The 23032-nt window shown below is 36.2% G+C and overlaps 9 non-coding genes across 9 annotated transcripts; all 9 read right to left on the bottom strand.

Moving 5' to 3' along the window:
• Positions 1 to 3747: 3747 nt before the first annotated feature.
• On the bottom strand, positions 3748 to 3820 carry TRNAV-AAC (transfer RNA valine (anticodon AAC)). The gene has a single exon. It is a non-coding gene; the product is annotated as a tRNA-Val (tRNA).
• Positions 3821 to 5681: 1861 nt separating this feature from the next.
• TRNAV-AAC (transfer RNA valine (anticodon AAC)) lies at positions 5682 to 5754 on the bottom strand. The gene has a single exon. It is a non-coding gene; the product is annotated as a tRNA-Val (tRNA).
• A 1860-nt stretch (positions 5755 to 7614) lies between these two features.
• TRNAV-AAC (transfer RNA valine (anticodon AAC)) lies at positions 7615 to 7687 on the bottom strand. The gene has a single exon. It is a non-coding gene; the product is annotated as a tRNA-Val (tRNA).
• Positions 7688 to 9545: 1858 nt separating this feature from the next.
• Positions 9546 to 9618, bottom strand: TRNAV-AAC (transfer RNA valine (anticodon AAC)). Its single transcript has one exon. It is a non-coding gene; the product is annotated as a tRNA-Val (tRNA).
• A 1860-nt stretch (positions 9619 to 11478) lies between these two features.
• On the bottom strand, positions 11479 to 11551 carry TRNAV-AAC (transfer RNA valine (anticodon AAC)). The gene has a single exon. It is a non-coding gene; the product is annotated as a tRNA-Val (tRNA).
• Positions 11552 to 13410: 1859 nt separating this feature from the next.
• Positions 13411 to 13483, bottom strand: TRNAV-AAC (transfer RNA valine (anticodon AAC)). Its single transcript has one exon. It is a non-coding gene; the product is annotated as a tRNA-Val (tRNA).
• Positions 13484 to 15341: 1858 nt separating this feature from the next.
• On the bottom strand, positions 15342 to 15414 carry TRNAV-AAC (transfer RNA valine (anticodon AAC)). Its single transcript has one exon. It is a non-coding gene; the product is annotated as a tRNA-Val (tRNA).
• A 1860-nt stretch (positions 15415 to 17274) lies between these two features.
• On the bottom strand, positions 17275 to 17347 carry TRNAV-AAC (transfer RNA valine (anticodon AAC)). The gene has a single exon. It is a non-coding gene; the product is annotated as a tRNA-Val (tRNA).
• A 1859-nt stretch (positions 17348 to 19206) lies between these two features.
• TRNAV-AAC (transfer RNA valine (anticodon AAC)) lies at positions 19207 to 19279 on the bottom strand. The gene has a single exon. It is a non-coding gene; the product is annotated as a tRNA-Val (tRNA).
• Between the last annotated feature and the right edge of the window lie 3753 nt (positions 19280 to 23032).

The raw sequence follows: 23032 nt of genomic DNA, 5'->3' as shown, positions 1-23032 counted from the left end.
ATAACGTTCCAAAATTTTTATTTCGCAGTCTAAACAAACGCAAATATAACGACAGCTTAACGTTTAACTTTAAATAATATAACACCCTCCTTTGTCTACCAAATCCAAAGGTATTTTCCCAATGTGCTAACGTGTCTTTAAAAGACTTTATCGAGCCTACAGTATTCAACGTTTTTCATCTCGTTCAATTGTTCTTAAACGTGCCAAACGCACAGTTTAGTTTCCTCAGTCTTTTCTCTTTCTATCGAAAACTGAACAGAACATTTTCAGAGCTTTAATTTTTTTATCAGAATTATTAAACAATAACGTAATAAGCGATTTAATACGCCTATTAAATACATTAACAAAATTAGGGATAGTCTGAAATAATATTTAATCTTCGTTATTTTGTGACCTATTCTGGGATTGCACTCTGGGTGATTTTTTCTCATCACACACAACTTGTTCAAGGTGTTCAATACGACAAAGTTGCATGGTGACTCTCAAACTCCTAAAATTATAACGTTGTTGAAACGCGCTTTAGTTGTAATAATACGTTGACAGTTTTGGGATTGCAGGAGATCACAGCGGTGGAATAAAGCCCAATGTACAGAAGAGGTCTTATCTGTGTTGCAACATCTTTCTTCGGAAACCATCTACTCTTCGAGACTATCGTCCTTTCTCTAGGTTACACTTCGTTTTGACGTTCAAAATACCATTACCAAAACAAAGAATTATTGTTTAAGAAAAACGTTTACATGAACCAGCTGCAACTAGAAGGAGGAAACACTTCAGAATAACAAATATTCTCCGGTTTTGGCATCGTAATTTCCTTTTACCTGTCTAGTCTGTACTATATTCAAGTGAACTAAATACAATTCTTAAATAAGTACGTAAAACAGGAGATTCGATCATGACGAGTATACATTAACCATCGGAAAACATCTTTACTTAGTGAAGAAACTCTATAAAAATAAAGAAATCAGACAAAAAGGGATAAACAGAACAAGGAGTATTCAAGAAAACAATCCTGTCTATAGGCGGACGCTACTTCACTTCTTTAGACTGGCTAGACATGGTGGTAAGAACATTTGAATCGCTCTCTGACGGGCGTGCATTCAAATGAAATAACATGTTACAATTTTCAGACTTATGAGGAGTTAGGATATCATCGAAAATTTCACTGTTCGGTAAAAAATTAAGTACGTCAAATAGTTGTTGGTGAATGATGTTGTAGAATTGCCTTTCCTCTTTTCCGTCACTGGTAAGTGGGAGATGATAACGCACATAACTATGCAATAGTTCTGACCGGAATTTAAAAGAATAGGTTAAAGAATGAAATATCTAGTGTGATTAGTTGTCACACCATGAAGAGTTGTTTTCAACACACACTGACGGAGTCGTGATCTCTAGATATTACCTGTACAACCTGGCAAGTACGTCACCTTACCTTCAAATAAGGTCGCGTGCATCGACGTTTCAAACTATTCACGCATTTAAGAAAAATAAAGCTCGTAAACCCATTCTATCGAAGAGTTGTAAACTGCTGGTTAGATACTTTGTCGAACGTGACATGAGTACGCGAAGGCCGTTTCTGCACATCAAATTTCGCAGCAGTGCACGCATTATATTCAAAAGTAATAACGTTCCTGTTTTGATTTATCACACATCAGTCACACGAATTTCTGAAAGTAGTTACAAGTGTAGGGGAAACTCGATAAATTCTGTGATATCTCTTAACCGTCTCACGCTCTGACACAGATATTATGAAGAAAATATCGTTCCACGTTCTCACCATTTGATTTGAAAAAAAACGAATATTTTAAAATATTAAAATGTGCCTGCCAGGGATCGAATCTGGGACCTTCCGCGTGTTAGGCGGATGTGATAACCACTACACCACAAGCACCTCGGTTTCGCGATTTTTGCTGTTCAAGTTTTTAAAATAAAACGATAACGTTCCAAAATTTTTATTTCGCAGTCTAAACAAACGCAAATATAACGACAGCTTAACGTTTAACTTTAAATAATATAACACCCTCCTTTGTCTACCAAATCCAAAGGTATTTTCCCAATGTGCTAACGTGTCTTTAAAAGACTTTATCGAGCCTACAGTATTCAACGTTTTTCATCTCGTTCAATTGCCCTTAAACGTGCCAAACGCACAGTTTAGTTTCCTCAGTCTTTTCTCTTTCTATCGAAAACTGAACAGAACATTTTCAGAGCTTTAATTTTTTTATCAGAATTATTAAACAATAACGTAATAAGCGATTTAATACGCCTATTAAATACATTAACAAAATTAGGGATAGTCTGAAATAATATTTAATCTTCGTTATTTTGTGACCTATTCTGGGATTGCACTCTGGGTGATTTTTTTCTCATCACACACAACTTGTTCAAGGTGTTCAATACGACAAAGTTGCATGGTGACTCTCAAACTCCTAAAATTATAACGTTGTTGAAACGCGCTTTAGTTGTAATAATACGTTGACAGTTTTGGGATTGCAGGAGATCACAGCGGTGGAATAAAGCCCAATGTACAGAAGAGGTCTTATCTGTGTTGCAACATCTTTCTTCGGAAACCATCTACTCTTCGAGACTATCGTCCTTTCTCTAGGTTACACTTCGTTTTGACGTTCAAAATACCATTACCAAAACAAAGAATTATTGTTTAAGAAAAACGTTTACATGAACCAGCTGCAACTAGAAGGAGGAAACACTTCAGAATAACAAATATTCTCTGGTTTTGGCATCGTAATTTCCTTTTACCTGTCTAGTCTGTACTATATTCAAGTGAACTAAATACAATTCTTAAATAAGTACGTAAAACAGGAGATTCGATCATGACGAGTATACATTAACCATCGGAAAACATCTTTACTTAGTGAAGAAACTCTATAAAAATAAAGAAATCAGACAAAAAAGGGATAAACAGAACAAGGAGTATTCAAGAAAACAATCCTGTATATAGGCGGACGCTACTTCACTTCTTTAGACTGGCTAGACATGGTGGTAAGAACATTTGAATCGCTCTCTGACGGGCGTGCATTCAAATGAAATAACATGTTACAATTTTCAGACTTATGAGGAGTTAGGATATCATCGAAAATTTCACTGTTCGGTAAAATTAAGTACGTCAAATAGTTGTTGGTGAATGATGTTGTAGAATTGCCTTTCCTCTTTTCCGTCACTGGTAAGTGGGAGATGATAACGCACATAACTATGCAATAGTTCTGACCGGAATTTAAAAGAATAGGTTAAAGAATGAAATATCTAGTGTGATTAGTTGTCACACCATGAAGAGTTGTTTTCAACACACACTGACGGAGTCGTGATCTCTAGATATTACCTGTACAACCTGGCAAGTACGTCACCTTACCTTCAAATAAGGTCGCGTGCATCGACGTTTCAAACTATTCACGCATTTAAGAAAAATAAAGCTCGTAAACCCATTCTATCGAAGAGTTGTAAACTGCTGGTTAGATACTTTGTCGAACGTGACATGAGTACGCGAAGGCCGTTTCTGCACATCAAATTTCGCAGCAGTGCACGCATTATATTCAAAAGTAATAACGTTCCTGTTTTGATTTATCACACATCAGTCACACGAATTTCTGAAAGTAGTTACAAGTGTAGGGGAAACTCGATAAATTCTGTGATATCTCTTAACCGTCTCACGCTCTGACACAGATATTATGAAGAAAATATCGTTCCACGTTCTCACCATTTGATTTGAAAAAAAACGAATGTTTTAAAATATTAAAATGTGCTTGCCAGGGATCGAACCTGGGACCTTCCGCGTGTTAGGCGGATGTGATAACCACTACACCACAAGCACCTCGGTTTCGCGATTTTTGCTGTTCAAGTTTTAAAATAAAACGATAACGTTCCAAAATTTTTATTTCGCAGTCTAAACAAACGCAAATATAACGACAGCTTAACGTTTAACTTTAAATAATATAACACCCTCCTTTGTCTACCAAATCCAAAGGTATTTTCCCAATGTGCTAACGTGTCTTTAAAAGACTTTATCGAGCCTACAGTATTCAACGTTTTTCATCTCGTTCAATTGCCCTTAAACGTGCCAAACGCACAGTTTAGTTTCCTCAGTCTTTTCTCTTTCTATCGAAAACTGAACAGAACATTTTCAGAGCTTTAATTTTTTTATCAGAATTATTAAACAATAACGTAATAAGCGATTTAATACGCCTATTAAATACATTAACAAAATTAGGGATAGTCTGAAATAATATTTAATCTTCGTTATTTTGTGACCTATTCTGGGATTGCACTCTGGGTGATTTTTTTCTCATCACACACAACTTGTTCAAGGTGTTCAATACGACAAAGTTGCATGGTGACTCTCAAACTCCTAAAATTATAACGTTGTTGAAACGCGCTTTAGTTGTAATAATACGTTGACAGTTTTGGGATTGCAGGAGATCACAGCGGTGGAATAAAGCCCAATGTACAGAAGAGGTCTTATCTGTGTTGCAACATCTTTCTTCGGAAACCATCTACTCTTCGAGACTATCGTCCTTTCTCTAGGTTACACATCGTTCTTCACGTTCAAAATACCATTACCAAAACAAAGAATTATTGTTTAAGAAAAACGTTTACATGAACCAGCTGCAACTAGAAGGAGGAAACACTTCAGAATAACAAATATTCTCTGGTTTTGGCATCGTAATTTCCTTTTACCTGTCTAGTCTGTACTATATTCAAGTGAACTAAATACAATTCTTAAATAAGTACGTAAAACAGGAGATTCGATCATGACGAGTATACATTAACCATCGGAAAACATCTTTACTTAGTGAAGAAACTCTATAAAAATAAAGAAATCAGACAAAAAGGGATAAACAGAACAAGGAGTATTCAAGAAAACAATCCTGTCTATAGGCGGACGCTACTTCACTTCTTTAGACTGGCTAGACATGGTGGTAAGAACATTTGAATCGCTCTCTGACGGGCGTGCATTCAAATGAAATAACATGTTACAATTTTCAGACTTATGAGGAGTTAGGATATCATCGAAAATTTCACTGTTCGGTAAAAATTAAGTACGTCAAATAGTTGTTGGTGAATGATGTTGTAGAATTGCCTTTCCTCTTTTCCGTCACTGGTAAGTGGGAGATGATAACGCACATAACTATGCAATAGTTCTGACCGGAATTTAAAAGAATAGGTTAAAGAATGAAATATCTAGTGTGATTAGTTGTCACACCATGAAGAGTTGTTTTCAACACACACTGACGGAGTCGTGATCTCTAGATATTACCTGTACAACCTGGCAAGTACGTCACCTTACCTTCAAATAAGGTCGCGTGCATCGACGTTTCAAACTATTCACGCATTTAAGAAAAATAAAGCTCGTAAACCCATTCTATCGAAGAGTTGTAAACTGCTGGTTAGATACTTTGTCGAACGTGACATGAGTACGCGAAGGCCGTTTCTGCACATCAAATTTCGCAGCAGTGCACGCATTATATTCAAAAGTAATAACGTTCCTGTTTTGATTTATCACACATCAGTGACACGAATTTCTGAAAGTAGTTACAAGTGTAGGGGGGAAACTCGATAAATTCTGTGATATCTCTTAACCGTCTCACGCTCTGACACAGATATTATGAAGAAAATATCGTTCCACGTTCTCACCATTTGATTTGAAAAAAAACGAATGTTTTAAAATATTAAAATGTGCTTGCCAGGGATCGAACCTGGGACCTTCCGCGTGTTAGGCGGATGTGATAACCACTACACCACAAGCACCTCGGTTTCGCGATTTTTGCTGTTCAAGTTTTTAAAATAAAACGATAACGTTCCAAAATTTTTATTTCGCAGTCTAAACAAACGCAAATATAACGACAGCTTAACGTTTAACTTTAAATAATATAACACCCTCCTTTGTCTACCAAATCCAAAGGTATTTTCCCAATGTGCTAACGTGTCTTTAAAAGACTTTATCGAGCCTACAGTATTCAACGTTTTTCATCTCGTTCAATTGCCCTTAAACGTGCCAAACGCACACTTTAGTTTCCTCAGTCTTTTCTCTTTCTATCGAAAACTGAACAGAACATTTTCAGAGCTTTAATTTTTTTATCAGAATTATTAAACAATAACGTAATAAGCGATTTAATACGCCTATTAAATACATTAACAAAATTAGGGATAGTCTGAAATAATATTTAATCTTCGTTATTTTGTGACCTATTCTGGGATTGCACTCTGGGTGATTTTTTTCTCATCACACACAACTTGTTCAAGGTGTTCAATACGACAAAGTTGCATGGTGACTCTCAAACTCCTAAAATTATAACGTTGTTGAAACGCGCTTTAGTTGTAATAATACGTTGACAGTTTTGGGATTGCAGGAGATCACAGCGGTGGAATAAAGCCCAATGTACAGAAGAGGTCTTATCTGTGTTGCAACATCTTTCTTCGGAAACCATCTACTCTTCGAGACTATCGTCCTTTCTCTAGGTTACACTTCGTTTTTGACGTTCAAAATACCATTACCAAAACAAAGAATTATTGTTTAAGAAAAACGTTTACATGAACCAGCTGCAACTAGAAGGAGGAAACACTTCAGAATAACAAATATTCTCTGGTTTTGGCATCGTAATTTCCTTTTACCTGTCTAGTCTGTACTATATTCAAGTGAACTAAATACAATTCTTAAATAAGTACGTAAAACAGGAGATTCGATCATGACGAGTATACATTAACCATCGGAAAACATCTTTACTTAGTGAAGAAACTCTATAAAAATAAAGAAATCAGACAAAAAGGGATAAACAGAACAAGGAGTATTCAAGAAAACAATCCTGTCTATAGGCGGACGCTACTACACTTCTTTAGACTGGCTAGACATGGTGGTAAGAACATTTGAATCGCTCTCTGACGGGCGTGCATTCAAATGAAATAACATGTTACAATTTTCAGACTTATGAGGAGTTAGGATATCATCGATAATTTCACTGTTCGGTAAAAATTAAGTACGTCAAATAGTTGTTGGTGAATGATGTTGTAGAATTGCCTTTCCTCTTTTCCGTCACTGGTAAGTGGGAGATGATAACGCACATAACTATGCAATAGTTCTGACCGGAATTTAAAAGAATAGGTTAAAGAATGAAATATCTAGTGTGATTAGTTGTCACACCATGAAGAGTTGTTTTCAACACACACTGACGGAGTCGTGATCTCTAGATATTACCTGTACAACCTGGCAAGTACGTCACCTTACCTTCAAATAAGGTCGCGTGCATCGACGTTTCAAACTATTCACGCATTTAAGAAAAATAAAGCTCGTAAACCCATTCTATCGAAGAGTTGTAAACTGCTGGTTAGATACTTTGTCGAACGTGACATGAGTACGCGAAGGCCGTTTCTGCACATCAAATTTCGCAGCAGTGCACGCATTATATTCAAAAGTAATAACGTTCCTGTTTTGATTTATCACACATCAGTCACACGAATTTCTGAAAGTAGTTACAAGTGTAGGGGGAAACTCGATAAATTCTGTGATATCTCTTAACCGTCTCACGCTCTGACACAGATATTATGAAGAAAATATCGTTCCACGTTCTCACCATTTGATTTGAAAAAAACGAATGTTTTAAAATATTAAAATGTGCTTGCCAGGGATCGAACCTGGGACCTTCCGCGTGTTAGGCGGATGTGATAACCACTACACCACAAGCACCTCGGTTTCGCGATTTTTGCTGTTCAAGTTTTTAAAATAAAACGATAACGTTCCAAAATTTTTATTTCGCAGTCTAAACAAACGCAAATATAACGACAGCTTAACGTTTAACTTTAAATAATATAACACCCTCCTTTGTCTACCAAATCCAAAGGTATTTTCCCAATGTGCTAACGTGTCTTTAAAAGACTTTATCGAGCCTACAGTATTCAACGTTTTTCATCTCGTTCAATTGCCCTTAAACGTGCCAAACGCACAGTTTAGTTTCCTCAGTCTTTTCTCTTTCTATCGAAAACTGAACAGAACATTTTCAGAGCTTTAATTTTTTTATCAGAATTATTAAACAATAACGTAATAAGCGATTTAATACGCCTATTAAATACATTAACAAAATTAGGGATAGTCTGAAATAATATTTAATCTTCGTTATTTTGTGACCTATTCTGGGATTGCACTCTGGGTGATTTTTTTCTCATCACACACAACTTGTTCAAGGTGTTCAATACGACAAAGTTGCATGGTGACTCTCAAACTCCTAAAATTATAACGTTGTTGAAACGCGCTTTAGTTGTAATAATACGTTGACAGTTTTGGGATTGCAGGAGATCACAGCGGTGGAATAAAGCCCAATGTACAGAAGAGGTCTTATCTGTGTTGCAACATCTTTCTTCGGAAACCATCTACTCTTCGAGACTATCGTCCTTTCTCTAGGTTACACTTCGTTTTGACGTTCAAAATACCATTACCAAAACAAAGAATTATTGTTTAAGAAAAACGTTTACATGAACCAGCTGCAACTAGAAGGAGGAAACACTTCAGAATAACAAATATTCTCTGGTTTTGGCATCGTAATTTCCTTTTACCTGTCTAGTCTGTACTATATTCAAGTGAACTAAATACAATTCTTAAATAAGTACGTAAAACAGGAGATTCGATCATGACGAGTATACATTAACCATCGGAAAACATCTTTACTTAGTGAAGAAACTCTATAAAAATAAAGAAATCAGACAAAAAGGGATAAACAGAACAAGGAGTATTCAAGAAAACAATCCTGTATATAGGCGGACGCTACTTCACTTCTTTAGACTGGCTAGACATGGTGGTAAGAACATTTGAATCGCTCTCTGACGGGCGTGCATTCAAATGAAATAACATGTTACAATTTTCAGACTTATGAGGAGTTAGGATATCATCGATAATTTCACTGTTCGGTAAAAATTAAGTACGTCAAATAGTTGTTGGTGAATGATGTTGTAGAATTGCCTTTCCTCTTTTCCGTCACTGGTAAGTGGGAGATGATAACGCACATAACTATGCAATAGTTCTGACCGGAATTTAAAAGAATAGGTTAAAGAATGAAATATCTAGTGTGATTAGTTGTCACACCATGAAGAGTTGTTTTCAACACACACTGACGGAGTCGTGATCTCTAGATATTACCTGTACAACCTGGCAAGTACGTCACCTTACCTTCAAATAAGGTCGCGTGCATCGACGTTTCAAACTATTCACGCATTTAAGAAAAATAAAGCTCGTAAACCCATTCTATCGAAGAGTTGTAAACTGCTGGTTAGATACTTTGTCGAACGTGACATGAGTACGCGAAGGCCGTTTCTGCACATCAAATTTCGCAGCAGTGCACGCATTATATTCAAAAGTAATAACGTTCCTGTTTTGATTTATCACACATCAGTCACACGAATTTCTGAAAGTAGTTACAAGTGTAGGGGAAACTCGATAAATTCTGTGATATCTCTTAACCGTCTCACGCTCTGACACAGATATTATGAAGAAAATATCGTTCCACGTTCTCACCATTTGATTTGAAAAAAACGAATGTTTTAAAATATTAAAATGTGCTTGCCAGGGATCGAACCTGGGACCTTCCGCGTGTTAGGCGGATGTGATAACCACTACACCACAAGCACCTCGGTTTCGCGATTTTTGCTGTTCAAGTTTTTAAAATAAAACGATAACGTTCCAAAATTTTATTTCGCAGTCTAAACAAACGCAAATATAACGACAGCTTAACGTTTAACTTTAAATAATATAACACCCTCCTTTGTCTACCAAATCCAAAGGTATTTTCCCAATGTGCTAACGTGTCTTTAAAAGACTTTATCGAGCCTACAGTATTCAACGTTTTTCATCTCGTTCAATTGCCCTTAAACGTGCCAAACGCACAGTTTAGTTTCCTCAGTCTTTTCTCTTTCTATCGAAAACTGAACAGAACATTTTCAGAGCTTTAATTTTTTTATCAGAATTATTAAACAATAACGTAATAAGCGATTTAATACGCCTATTAAATACATTAACAAAATTAGGGATAGTCTGAAATAATATTTAATCTTCGTTATTTTGTGACCTATTCTGGGATTGCACTCTGGGTGATTTTTTTCTCATCACACACAACTTGTTCAAGGTGTTCAATACGACAAAGTTGCATGGTGACTCTCAAACTCCTAAAATTATAACGTTGTTGAAACGCGCTTTAGTTGTAATAATACGTTGACAGTTTTGGGATTGCAGGAGATCACAGCGGTGGAATAAAGCCCAATGTACAGAAGAGGTCTTATCTGTGTTGCAACATCTTTCTTCGGAAACCATCTACTCTTCGAGACTATCGTCCTTTCTCTAGGTTACACTTCGTTTTTGACGTTCAAAATACCATTACCAAAACAAAGAATTATTGTTTAAGAAAAACGTTTACATGAACCAGCTGCAACTAGAAGGAGGAAACACTTCAGAATAACAAATATTCTCTGGTTTTGGCATCGTAATTTCCTTTTACCTGTCTAGTCTGTACTATATTCAAGTGAACTAAATACAATTCTTAAATAAGTACGTAAAACAGGAGATTCGATCATGACGAGTATACATTAACCATCGGAAAACATCTTTACTTAGTGAAGAAACTCTATAAAAATAAAGAAATCAGACAAAAAAGGGATAAACAGAACAAGGAGTATTCAAGAAAACAATCCTGTCTATAGGCGGACGCTACTACACTTCTTTAGACTGGCTAGACATGGTGGTAAGAACATTTGAATCGCTCTCTGACGGGCGTGCATTCAAATGAAATAACATGTTACAATTTTCAGACTTATGAGGAGTTAGGATATCATCGATAATTTCACTGTTCGGTAAAAATTAAGTACGTCAAATAGTTGTTGGTGAATGATGTTGTAGAATTGCCTTTCCTCTTTTCCGTCACTGGTAAGTGGAGATGATAACGCACATAACTATGCAATAGTTCTGACCGGAATTTAAAAGAATAGGTTAAAGAATGAAATATCTAGTGTGATTAGTTGTCACACCATGAAGAGTTGTTTTCAACACACACTGACGGAGTCGTGATCTCTAGATATTACCTGTACAACCTGGCAAGTACGTCACCTTACCTTCAAATAAGGTCGCGTGCATCGACGTTTCAAACTATTCACGCATTTAAGAAAAATAAAGCTCGTAAACCCATTCTATCGAAGAGTTGTAAACTGCTGGTTAGATACTTTGTCGAACGTGACATGAGTACGCGAAGGCCGTTTCTGCACATCAAATTTCGCAGCAGTGCACGCATTATATTCAAAAGTAATAACGTTCCTGTTTTGATTTATCACACATCAGTCACACGAATTTCTGAAAGAAGTTACATGCGTAGGGTCAAACTCGATAAATTCTGTGATATCTCTTAACCGTCTCACGCTCTGACACAGATATTATGAAGAAAATATCGTTCCACGTTCTCACCATTTGATTTGAAAAAAAACGAATGTTTTAAAATATTAAAATGTGCTTGCCAGGGATCGAACCTGGGACCTTCCGCGTGTTAGGCGGATGTGATAACCACTACACCACAAGCACCTCGGTTTCGCGATTTTTGCTGTTCAAGTTTTTAAAATAAAACGATAACGTTCCAAAATTTTTATTTCGCAGTCTAAACAAACGCAAATATAACGACAGCTTAACGTTTAACTTTAAATAATATAACACCCTCCTTTGTCTACCAAATCCAAAGGTATTTTCCCAATGTGCTAACGTGTCTTTAAAAGACTTTATCGAGCCTACAGTATTCAACGTTTTCATCTCGTTCAATTGCCCTTAAACGTGCCAAACGCACAGTTTAGTTTCCTCAGTCTTTTCTCTTTCTATCGAAAACTGAACAGAACATTTTCAGAGCTTTAATTTTTTTATCAGAATTATTAAACAATAACGTAATAAGCGATTTAATACGCCTATTAAATACATTAACAAAATTAGGGATAGTCTGAAATAATATTTAATCTTCGTTATTTTGTGACCTATTCTGGGATTGCACTCTGGGTGATTTTTTTCTCATCACACACAACTTGTTCAAGGTGTTCAATACGACAAAGTTGCATGGTGACTCTCAAACTCCTAAAATTATAACGTTGTTGAAACGCGCTTTAGTTGTAATAATACGTTGACAGTTTTGGGATTGCAGGAGATCACAGCGGTGGAATAAAGCCCAATGTACAGAAGAGGTCTTATCTGTGTTGCAACATCTTTCTTCGGAAACCATCTACTCTTCGAGACTATCGTCCTTTCTCTAGGTTACACTTCGTTTTGACGTTCAAAATACCATTACCAAAACAAAGAATTATTGTTTAAGAAAAACGTTTACATGAACCAGCTGCAACTAGAAGGAGGAAACACTTCAGAATAACAAATATTCTCTGGTTTTGGCATCGTAATTTCCTTTTACCTGTCTAGTCTGTACTATATTCAAGTGAACTAAATACAATTCTTAAATAAGTACGTAAAACAGGAGATTCGATCATGACGAGTATACATTAACCATCGGAAAACATCTTTACTTAGTGAAGAAACTCTATAAAAATAAAGAAATCAGACAAAAAAGGGATAAACAGAACAAGGAGTATTCAAGAAAACAATCCTGTCTATAGGCGGACGCTACTACACTTCTTTAGACTGGCTAGACATGGTGGTAAGAACATTTGAATCGCTCTCTGACGGGCGTGCATTCAAATGAAATAACATGTTACAATTTTCAGACTTATGAGGAGTTAGGATATCATCGATAATTTCACTGTTCGGTAAAAATTAAGTACGTCAAATAGTTGTTGGTGAATGATGTTGTAGAATTGCCTTTCCTCTTTTCCGTCACTGGTAAGTGGGAGATGATAACGCACATAACTATGCAATAGTTCTGACCGGAATTTAAAAGAATAGGTTAAAGAATGAAATATCTAGTGTGATTAGTTGTCACACCATGAAGAGTTGTTTTCAACACACACTGACGGAGTCGTGATCTCTAGATATTACCTGTACAACCTGGCAAGTACGTCACCTTACCTTCAAATAAGGTCGCGTGCATCGACGTTTCAAACTATTCACGCATTTAAGAAAAATAAAGCTCGTAAACCCATTCTATCGAAGAGTTGTAAACTGCTGGTTAGATACTTTGTCGAACGTGACATGAGTACGCGAAGGCCGTTTCTGCACATCAAATTTCGCAGCAGTGCACGCATTATATTCAAAAGTAATAACGTTCCTGTTTTGATTTATCACACATCAGTCACACGAATTTCTGAAAGTAGTTACAAGTGTAGGGGAAACTCGATAAATTCTGTGATATCTCTTAACCGTCTCACGCTCTGACACAGATATTATGAAGAAAATATCGTTCCACGTTCTCACCATTTGATTTGAAAAAAAACGAATGTTTTAAAATATTAAAATGTGCTTGCCAGGGATCGAACCTGGGACCTTCCGCGTGTTAGGCGGATGTGATAACCACTACACCACAAGCACCTCGGTTTCGCGATTTTTGCTGTTCAAGTTTTTAAAATAAAACGATAACGTTCCAAAATTTTTATTTCGCAGTCTAAACAAACGCAAATATAACGACAGCTTAACGTTTAACTTTAAATAATATAACACCCTCCTTTGTCTACCAAATCCAAAGGTATTTTCCCAATGTGCTAACGTGTCTTTAAAAGACTTTATCGAGCCTACAGTATTCAACGTTTTCATCTCGTTCAATTGCCCTTAAACGTGCCAAACGCACAGTTTAGTTTCCTCAGTCTTTTCTCTTTCTATCGAAAACTGAACAGAACATTTTCAGAGCTTTAATTTTTTTATCAGAATTATTAAACAATAACGTAATAAGCGATTTAATACGCCTATTAAATACATTAACAAAATTAGGGATAGTCTGAAATAATATTTAATCTTCGTTATTTTGTGACCTATTCTGGGATTGCACTCTGGGTGATTTTTTTCTCATCACACACAACTTGTTCAAGGTGTTCAATACGACAAAGTTGCATGGTGACTCTCAAACTCCTAAAATTATAACGTTGTTGAAACGCGCTTTAGTTGTAATAATACGTTGACAGTTTTGGGATTGCAGGAGATCACAGCGGTGGAATAAAGCCCAATGTACAGAAGAGGTCTTATCTGTGTTGCAACATCTTTCTTCGGAAACCATCTACTCTTCGAGACTATCGTCCTTTCTCTAGGTTACACTTCGTTTTGACGTTCAAAATACCATTACCAAAACAAAGAATTATTGTTTAAGAAAAACGTTTACATGAACCAGCTGCAACTAGAAGGAGGAAACACTTCAGAATAACAAATATTCTCTGGTTTTGGCATCGTAATTTCCTTTTACCTGTCTAGTCTGTACTATATTCAAGTGAACTAAATACAATTCTTAAATAAGTACGTAAAACAGGAGATTCGATCATGACGAGTATACATTAACCATCGGAAAACATCTTTACTTAGTGAAGAAACTCTATAAAAATAAAGAAATCAGACAAAAAAGGGATAAACAGAACAAGGAGTATTCAAGAAAACAATCCTGTCTATAGGCGGACGCTACTACACTTCTTTAGACTGGCTAGACATGGTGGTAAGAACATTTGAATCGCTCTCTGACGGGCGTGCATTCAAATGAAATAACATGTTACAATTTTCAGACTTATGAGGAGTTAGGATATCATCGATAATTTCACTGTTCGGTAAAAATTAAGTACGTCAAATAGTTGTTGGTGAATGATGTTGTAGAATTGCCTTTCCTCTTTTCCGTCACTGGTAAGTGGAGATGATAACGCACATAACTATGCAATAGTTCTGACCGGAATTTAAAAGAATAGGTTAAAGAATGAAATATCTAGTGTGATTAGTTGTCACACCATGAAGAGTTGTTTTCAACACACACTGACGGAGTCGTGATCTCTAGATATTACCTGTACAACCTGGCAAGTACGTCACCTTACCTTCAAATAAGGTCGCGTGCATCGACGTTTCAAACTATTCACGCATTTAAGAAAAATAAAGCTCGTAAACCCATTCTATCGAAGAGTTGTAAACTGCTGGTTAGATACTTTGTCGAACGTGACATGAGTACGCGAAGGCCGTTTCTGCACATCAAATTTCGCAGCAGTGCACGCATTATATTCAAAAGTAATAACGTTCCTGTTTTGATTTATCACACATCAGTCACACGAATTTCTGAAAGTAGTTACAAGTGTAGGGGAAACTCGATAAATTCTGTGATATCTCTTAACCGTCTCACGCTCTGACACAGATATTATGAAGAAAATATCGTTCCACGTTCTCACCATTTGATTTGAAAAAAAACGAATGTTTTAAAATATTAAAATGTGCTTGCCAGGGATCGAACCTGGGACCTTCCGCGTGTTAGGCGGATGTGATAACCACTACACCACAAGCACCTCGGTTTCGCGATTTTTGCTGTTCAAGTTTTTAAAATAAAACGATAACGTTCCAAAATTTTTATTTCGCAGTCTAAACAAACGCAAATATAACGACAGCTTAACGTTTAACTTTAAATAATATAACACCCTCCTTTGTCTACCAAATCCAAAGGTATTTTCCCAATGTGCTAACGTGTCTTTAAAAGACTTTATCGAGCCTACAGTATTCAACGTTTTTCATCTCGTTCAATTGCCCTTAAACGTGCCAAACGCACAGTTTAGTTTCCTCAGTCTTTTCTCTTTCTATCGAAAACTGAACAGAACATTTTCAGAGCTTTAATATTTTATCAGAATTATTAAACAATAACGTAATAAGCGATTTAATACGCCTATTAAATACATTAACAAAATTAGGGATAGTCTGAAATAATATTTAATCTTCGTTATTTTGTGACCTATTCTGGGATTGCACTCTGGGTGATTTTTTTCTCATCACACACAACTTGTTCAAGGTGTTCAATACGACAAAGTTGCATGGTGACTCTCAAACTCCTAAAATTATAACGTTGTTGAAACGCGCTTTAGTTGTAATAATACGTTGACAGTTTTGGGATTGCAGGAGATCACAGCGGTGGAATAAAGCCCAATGTACAGAAGAGGTCTTATCTGTGTTGCAACATCTTTCTTCGGAAACCATCTACTCTTCGAGACTATCGTCCTTTCTCTAGGTTACACTTCGTTTTGACGTTCAAAATACCATTACCAAAACAAAGAATTATTGTTTAAGAAAAACGTTTACATGAACCAGCTGCAACTAGAAGGAGGAAACACTTCAGAATAACAAATATTCTCTGGTTTTGGCATCGTAATTTCCTTTTACCTGTCTAGTCTGTACTATATTCAAGTGAACTAAATACAATTCTTAAATAAGTACGTAAAACAGGAGATTCGATCATGACGAGTATACATTAACCATCGGAAAACATCTTTACTTAGTGAAGAAACTCTATAAAAATAAAGAAATCAGACAAAAAAGGGATAAACAGAACAAGGAGTATTCAAGAAAACAATCCTGTATATAGGCGGACGCTACTACACTTCTTTAGACTGGCTAGACATGGTGGTAAGAACATTTGAATCGCTCACTGACGGGCGTGCATTCAAATGAAATAACATGTTACAATTTTCAGACTTATGAGGAGTTAGGATATCATCGATAATTTCACTGTTCGGTAAAAATTAAGTACGTCAAATAGTTGTTGGTGAATGATGTTGTAGAATTGCCTTTCCTCTTTTCCGTCACTGGTAAGTTGGAGATGATAACGCACATAACTATGCAATAGTTCTGACCGGAATTTAAAAGAATGGGTTAAAGAATGAAATATCTAGTGTGATTAGTTGTCACACCATGAAGAGTTGTTTTCAACACACACTGACGGAGTCGTGATCTCTAGATATTACCTGTACAACCTGGCAAGTACGTCACCTTACCTTCAAATAAGGTCGCGTGCATCGACGTTTCAAACTATTCACGCATTTAAGAAAAATAAAGCTCGTAAACCCATTCTATCGAAGAGTTGTAAACTGCTGGTTAGATACTTTGTCGAACGTGACATGAGTACGCGAAGGCCGTTTCTGCACATCAAATTTCGCAGCAGTGCACGCATTATATTCAAAAGTAATAACGTTCCTGTTTTGATTTATCACACATCAGTGACACGAATTTCTGAAAGTAGTTACAAGTGTAGGGGGAAACTCGATAAATTCTGTGATATCTCTTAACCGTCTCACGCTCTGACACAGATATTATGAAGAAAATATCGTTCCACGTTCTCACCATTTGATTTGAAAAAAAACGAATGTTTTAAAATATTAAAATGTGCTTGCCAGGGATCGAACCTGGGACCTTCCGCGTGTTAGGCGGATGTGATAACCACTACACCACAAGCACCTCGGTTTCGCGATTTTTGCTGTTCAAGTTTTTAAAATAAAACGATAACGTTCCAAAATTTTTATTTCGCAGTCTAAACAAACGCAAATATAACGACAGCTTAACGTTTAACTTTAAATAATATAACACCCTCCTTTGTCTACCAAATCCAAAGGTATTTTCCCAATGTGCTAACGTGTCTTTAAAAGACTTTATCGAGCCTACAGTATTCAACGTTTTTCATCTCGTTCAATTGCCCTTAAACGTGCCAAACGCACACTTTAGTTTCCTCAGTCTTTTCTCTTTCTATCGAAAACTGAACAGAACATTTTCAGAGCTTTAATATTTTATCAGAATTATTAAACAATAACGTAATAAGCGATTTAATACGCCTATTAAATACATTAACAAAATTAGGGATAGTCTGAAATAATATTTAATCTTCGTTATTTTGTGACCTATTCTGGGATTGCACTCTGGGTGATTTTTTTCTCATCACACACAACTTGTTCAAGGTGTTCAATACGACAAAGTTGCATGGTGACTCTCAAACTCCTAAAATTATAACGTTGTTGAAACGCGCTTTAGTTGTAATAATACGTTGACAGTTTTGGGATTGCAGGAGATCACAGCGGTGGAATAAAGCCCAATGTACAGAAGAGGTCTTATCTGTGTTGCAACATCTTTCTTCGGAAACCATCTACTCTTCGAGACTATCGTCCTTTCTCTAGGTTACACTTCGTTTTGACGTTCAAAATACCATTACCAAAACAAAGAATTATTGTTTAAGAAAAACGTTTACATGAACCAGCTGCAACTAGAAGGAGGAAACACTTCAGAATAACAAATATTCTCTGGTTTTGGCATCGTAATTTCCTTTTACCTGTCTAGTCTGTACTATATTCAAGTGAACTAAATACAATTCTTAAATAAGTACGTAAAACAGGAGATTCGATCATGACGAGTATACATTAACCATCGGAAAACATCTTTACTTAGTGAAGAAACTCTATAAAAATAAAGAAATCAGACAAAAAAGGGATAAACAGAACAAGGAGTATTCAAGAAAACAATCCTGTCTATAGGCGGACGCTACTTCACTTCTTTAGACTGGCTAGACATGGTGGTAAGAACATTTGAATCGCTCTCTGACGGGCGTGCATTCAAATGAAATAACATGTTACAATTTTCAGACTTATGAGGAGTTAGGATATCATCGATAATTTCACTGTTCGGTAAAAATTAAGTACGTCAAATAGTTGTTGGTGAATGATGTTGTAGAATTGCCTTTCCTCTTTTCCGTCACTGGTAAGTGGGAGATGATAACGCACATAACTATGCAATAGTTCTGACCGGAATTTAAAAGAATGGGTTAAAGAATGAAATATCTAGTGTGATTAGTTGTCACACCATGAAGAGTTGTTTTCAACACACACTGACGGAGTCGTGATCTCTAGATATTACCTGTACAACCTGGCAAGTACGTCACCTTACCTTCAAATAAGGTCGCGTGCATCGACGTTTCAAACTATTCACGCATTTAAGAAAAATAAAGCTCGTAAACCCATTCTATCGAAGAGTTGTAAACTGCTGGTTAGATACTTTGTCGAACGTGACATGAGTACGCGAAGGCCGTTTCTGCACATCAAATTTCGCAGCAGTGCACGCATTATATTCAAAAGTAATAACGTTCCTGTTTTGATTTATCACACATCAGTGACACGAATTTCTGAAAGTAGTTACAAGTGTAGGGGGAAACTCGATAAATTCTGTGATATCTCTTAACCGTCTCACGCTCTGACACAGATATTATGAAGAAAATATCGTTCCACGTTCTCACCATTTGATTTGAAAAAAACGAATGTTTTAAAATATTAAAATGTGCTTGCCAGGGATCGAACCTGGGACCTTCCGCGTGTTAGGCGGATGTGATAACCACTACACCACAAGCACCTCGGTTTCGCGATTTTGCTGTTCAAGTTTTTTAAAATAAAACGATAACGTTCCAAAATTTTTATTTCGCAGTCTAAACAAACGCAAATATAACGACAGCTTAACGTTTAACTTTAAATAATATAACACCCTCCTTTGTCTACCAAATCCAAAGGTATTTTCCCAATGTGCTAACGTGTCTTTAAAAGACTTTATCGAGCCTACAGTATTCAACGTTTTTCATCTCGTTCAATTGCCCTTAAACGTGCCAAACGCACAGTTTAGTTTCCTCAGTCTTTTCTCTTCTATCGAAAACTGAACAGAACATTTTCAGAGCTTTAATTTTTTATCAGAATTATTAAACAATAACGTAATAAGCGATTTAATACGCCTATTAAATACATTAACAAAATTAGGGATAGTCTGAAATAATATTTAATCTTCGTTATTTTGTGACCTATTCTGGGATTGCACTCTGGGTGATTTTTTTCTCATCACACACAACTTGTTCAAGGTGTTCAATACGACAAAGTTGCATGGTGACTCTCAAACTCCTAAAATTATAACGTTGTTGAAACGCGCTTTAGTTGTAATAATACGTTGACAGTTTTGGGATTGCAGGAGATCACAGCGGTGGAATAAAGCCCAATGTACAGAAGAGGTCTTATCTGTGTTGCAACATCTTTCTTCGGAAACCATCTACTCTTCGAGACTATCGTCCTTTCTCTAGGTTACACTTCGTTTTTGACGTTCAAAATACCATTACCAAAACAAAGAATTATTGTTTAAGAAAAACGTTTACATGAACCAGCTGCAACTAGAAGGAGGAAACACTTCAGAATAACAAATATTCTCTGGTTTTGGCATCGTAATTTCCTTTTACCTGTCTAGTCTGTACTATATTCAAGTGAACTAAATACAATTCTTAAATAAGTACGTAAAACAGGAGATTCGATCATGACGAGTATACATTAACCATCGGAAAACATCTTTACTTAGTGAAGAAACTCTATAAAAATAAAGAAATCAGACAAAAAAGGGATAAACAGAACAAGGAGTATTCAAGAAAACAATCCTGTATATAGGCGGACGCTACTACTTCTTTAGACTGGCTAGACATGTGGTAAGAACATTTGAATCGCTCTCTGACGGGCGTGCATTCAAATGAAATAACATGTTACAATTTTCAGACTTATGAGGAGTTAGGATATCATCGATAATTTCACTGTTCGGTAAAAATTAAGTACGTCAAATAGTTGTTGGTGAATGATGTTGTAGAATTGCCTTTCCTCTTTTCCGTCACTGGTAAGTTGGAGATGATAACGCACATAACTATGCAATAGTTCTGACCGGAATTTAAAAGAATGGGTTAAAGAATGAAATATCTAGTGTGATTAGTTGTCACACCATGAAGAGTTGTTTTCAACACACACTGACGGAGTCGTGATCTCTAGATATTACCTGTACAACCTGGCAAGTACGTCACCTTACCTTCAAATAAGGTCGCGTGCATCGACGTTTCAAACTATTCACGCATTTAAGAAAAATAAAGCTCGTAAACCCATTCTATCGAAGAGTTGTAAACTGCTGGTTAGATACTTTGTCGAACGTGACATGAGTACGCGAAGGCCGTTTCTGCACATCAAATTTCAGCAGTGAACACATTATATTCAAAAGTAATAACATTCCTGTTTTGATTTATCACACATCAGTCACACGAATTTCTGAAAGTAGTTACAAGTGTAGGGGAAACTCGATAAATTCTGTGATATCTCTTAACCGTCTCACGCTCTGACACAGATATTATGAAGAAAATATCGTTCCACGTTCTCACCATCTGATTTGAAAAAAACGAATGTTTTAAAATATTAAAATGTGCCTGCCAGGGATCGAACCTGGGACCTTCCGCGTGTTAGGCGGATGTGATTTTTACTACACCACAAGCACCTCGGTTTCGCGATTTTGCTGTTTAAGTTTTAAAATAAAACGATAACGTTCCAAAATTTTATTTCGAAGTCTAAACAAACGCAAATATAACGACAGCTTAACGTTTAACTTTAAATAATATAACACCCTCCTTTGTCTACCAAATCCAAAGGTATTTTCCCAATGTGCTAACGTGTCTTTAAAAGACTTTATCGAGCCTACAGTATTCAACGTTTTCATCTCGTTCAATTGTTCCTTAAACGTGCCAAACGCACACTTTAGTTTCCTCAGTCTTTTCTTTCTATCGAAAACTGAACAGAACATTTTCAGAGCTTTAATTTTTTTATCAGAATTATTAAACGATAACGTAATAAGCGATTTAATACGCCTATTAAATACATTAACAAAATTAGGGATAGTCTGAAATAATATTTAATCTTCGTTATTTTGTGACCTATTCTGGGATTTCACTCTGGGTGATTTTTTCTCATCACACACAACTTGTTCAAGGTGTTCAATACGACAAAGTTGCATGGTGACTCTCAAACTCCTAAAATTATAACGTTGTTGAAACGCGCTTTAGTTGTAATAATACGTTGACAGTTTTGGGATTGCAGGAGATCACAGCGGTGGAATAAAGCCCAATGTACAGAAGAGGTCTTATCTGTGTTGCAACATCTTTCTTCGGAAACCATCTACTCTTCGAGACTATCGTCCTTTCTCTAGGTTACACTTCGTTTTGACGTTCAAAATACCATTACCAAAACAAAGAATTATTGTTTAAGAAAAAACGTTTACATGAACCAGCTGCAACTAGAAGGAGGGAACACTTCAGAATAACAAATATTCTCTGGTTTTGGCATCGTAATTTCCTTTTACCTGTCTAGTCTGTACTATATTCAAGTGAACTAAATACAATTCTTTTAAATAAGTACGTAAAACAGGAGATTCGATCATGACGAGTATACATTAACCATCGGAAAACATCTTTACTTAGTGAAGAAACTCTATAAAAAATAAAGAAATCAGACAAAAAGGGATAAACAGAACAAGGAGTATTCAAGAAAACAATCCTGTCTATAGGCGGACGCTACTTCACTTCTTTAGACTGGCTAGACATGGTGGTAAGAACATTTGAATCGCTCTCGACGGGCGTGCATTCAAATGAAATAACATGTTACAATTTTCAGACTTATGAGGAGTTAGGATATCATCGATAATTTCACCTGTTCGGTAAAAATTAAGTACGTCAAATAGTTGTTGGTGAATGATGTTGTAGAAATGCCTTCCTCTTTCCGTCACTGGTAAGTGGGAGATGATAACGCACATAACTATGCAATAGTTCTGACCGAATTTAAAAGAATGGGTTAAAGAATGAAATATCTAGTGTGATTAGTTGTCACACCATGAAGAGTTGTTTTCAACACACACTGACGGAGTCGTGATCTCTAGATATTACCTGTACAACCTGGCAAGTACGTCACCTTACCTTCTGAAATAAGGTCAACAAGCGTGCATCGACGTTTCAAACTATTCACGCATTTAAGAAAAAATAAAGCTCGTAAACCCATTCTATCGAAGAGTTGTAAACTGCTGGTTAGATACTTTGTCGAACGTGACATGAGTATCGCGAAGGCCGTTTCTGCACATCAAATTTCGCAGCAGTGCACGCATTATATTCAAAAGTAATAACGTTCCTGTTTTTTTGATTTATCACATCAGTCACCGAATTTCTGAAAGTAGTTACAAGTGTAGGGGAAGACTGGATAAATTCTGTGATATCTCTTAACCGTATCATCAGCTCTGACACAGATATTATGAAGAAAATATTCGTTCCACGTTCTCACC

This window comes from Tachypleus tridentatus, chromosome 5, assembly GCF_004210375.1.
Source record: "Tachypleus tridentatus isolate NWPU-2018 chromosome 5, ASM421037v1, whole genome shotgun sequence".
NCBI lineage: Eukaryota > Metazoa > Arthropoda > Merostomata > Xiphosura > Limulidae > Tachypleus > Tachypleus tridentatus.
This window is presented reverse-complemented; position numbering and strand designations above follow the sequence as displayed.